Source organism: Filicampus tigris, unplaced genomic scaffold, assembly GCF_054856515.1.
Source record: "Filicampus tigris isolate MCC_2025a unplaced genomic scaffold, RoL_Ftig_1.0 HiC_scaffold_58, whole genome shotgun sequence".
Lineage (NCBI taxonomy): Eukaryota > Metazoa > Chordata > Actinopteri > Syngnathiformes > Syngnathidae > Filicampus > Filicampus tigris.
The window spans coordinates 1-2,500 of NW_028233437.1; positions in this window are offsets into that span (position 1 = coordinate 1).

The window sequence follows — 2,500 nt, forward strand, 5'->3', positions numbered from 1 at the left end:
GGGCAGCCACAAGCGCAGTGGTGGCCGCCTAACATAGCCATGGTGGCATCAAAAAGCTCCAGGGCGCAGAGGCCGACGTGCGTAAAATCATATCCGAGCAACAGGCACCTTCCCCGGGCAGCCACAAGCGCAGTGGTGGCCGCCTAACATAGCCCTGCTGGCATAAAAAAGCTCCAGGGCGGAGAGGCCGACGTGCGTAAAATCATATCCGAGCAACGGGCACCTTCCCCGGGCAAGCCACAAGTGCAGTGGTGGCCGCCTAACGTAGCCCTGGTGGCATAAAAAAGCTCCAGGGCGCAGAGGCCGACGTGCGTAAAAGCATATCCGAGCAAAAGGCACCTTCCCCGGGCCGCCACTAGTGCAGTGGTGGCCGCCTATAATAGCCCTGGTGGCATAAAAAAGCTCCAGGGCGCAGAGGCCGACGTGCGTAAAAGCATATCCGAGCAAAAGGCACCTTCCCCGGGCCGCCACTAGTGCAGTGGTGGCCGCCTATAATAGCCCTGGTGGCATCAAAAAGCTCCAGGGCGCAGAGGCCGACGTGCGTAAAAGCATATCCGAGCAAAAGGCACCTTCCCCGGGCTTCCACTAGTGCAGTGGTGGCCGCCTATAATAGCCCCTGGTGGCATAAAAAAGCTCCAGGGCGCAGAGGCCGACGTGCGTAAAAGCATATCCGAGCAACAGGCACCTTCCCCGGGCTTCCACTAGTGCAGTGGTGGCCGCCTAACATAGCCCCTGGTGGCATAAAAAAGCTCCAGGGCGCAGAGGCCGACGTGCGTAAAATCATATCCGAGCAACAGGCACCTTCCCCGGGCTTCCACTAGTGCAGTGGTGGCCGCCTATAATAGCCCTGGTAGCATAAAAAAGCTCCAGGGCGCAGAGGCCGACGTGCGTAAAAGCATATCCGAGCAACAGGCACCTTCCCCGGGCTGCCACTAGTGCAGTGGTGGCCGCCTATAATAGCCCTGGTAGCATAAAAAAGCTCCAGGGCGCAGAGGCCGACGTGCGTAAAAGCATATCCGAGCAACAGGCACCTTCCCCGGGCTGCCACTAGTGCAGTGGTGGCCGCCTATAATAGCCCTGGTAGCATAAAAAAGCTCCAGGGCGCAGAGGCCGACGTGCGTAAAAGCATATCCGAGCAACAGGCACCTTCCCCGGGCTGCCACTAGTGCAGTGGTGGCCGCCTATAATAGCCCTGGTAGCATAAAAAAGCTCCAGGGCGCAGAGGCCGACGTGCGTAAAAGCATATCCGAGCAACAGGCACCTTCCCCGGGCTGCCACTAGTGCAGTGGTGGCCGCCTATAATAGCCCTGGTAGCATAAAAAAGCTCCAGGGCGCAGAGGCCGACGTGCGTAAAAGCATATCCGAGCAACAGGCACCTTCCCCGGGCTGCCACTAGTGCAGTGGTGGCCGCCTATAATAGCCCCTGGTAGCATAAAAAAGCTCCAGGGCGCAGAGGCCGACGTGCGTAAAAGCATATCCGAGCAACAGGCACCTTCCCCGGGCTGCCACTAGTGCAGTGGTGGCCGCCTATAATAGCCCTGGTAGCATAAAAAAGCTCCAGGGCGCAGAGGCCGACGTGCGTAAAAGCATATCCGAGCAACAGGCACCTTCCCCGGGCTGCCACTAGTGCAGTGGTGGCCGCCTATAATAGCCCTGGTAGCATAAAAAAGCTCCAGGGCGCAGAGGCCGACGTGCGTTAAAAGCATATCCGAGCAACAGGCACCTTCCCCGGGCTGCCACTAGTGCAGTGGTGGCCGCCTATAATAGCCCTGGTAGCCCTCAGCCCTGGTAGCCCAAAGCCCTGGTAGCCCACAGCCCTGGTAGCAAAAGCCCTGGTAGCCCAAAGCCCTGGTAGCCCAAAGCCCTGGTAGCCCAAAGCCCTGGTAGCCTAAATTAATTTTCCCATTCATTTCAATGGGTTAGGCTACCAGGGGGAGCAGTACCACTTTTGGCCATTAGGGGCGCTGTAGTAGGTAAAAGTTGATCCCCCCAGTCAGGGGATGAGTTTGCCTACTCGCTAGGTTACCCCTGGTTTCACAAAATACAAGGGGCACATTTTCAGAAACCACTTTTTCAGAACTTGCCACCTCCAGAGCTGATCAGGGGAGCCTCGCCAAACATTAATCCAAGATTGGTGAGGGCTCGTCGGACACCCCACGGGCGATGAGTCGGTGTCTGCCTGGAGCTCATGTCACTCTCAAATATTTTCTAAGTCAACCTCCATGCGCACATTGCAATGAGCCTGCCCGACATAGGGGCACTGTGAGCGGACTCACCGGGGGGGGAGAGGGCCCCCCCGCCTGGAGCTCCACGTGTTGGATTATTTTCTATGTCAACCTCCATGCGCTCAACAGAGCGAGCCTGCCCGACCTGGGGGGTGTTCAATCGGACTCCGCGGGCCGGGCGAGGGCCCCCCCGCCTGGAGCTCCACGTGTTGGATTATTTTCTATGTCAACCTCCCATGCGCTCAACAGAGCGAGCCTGCCCGACCTGGGGGGTG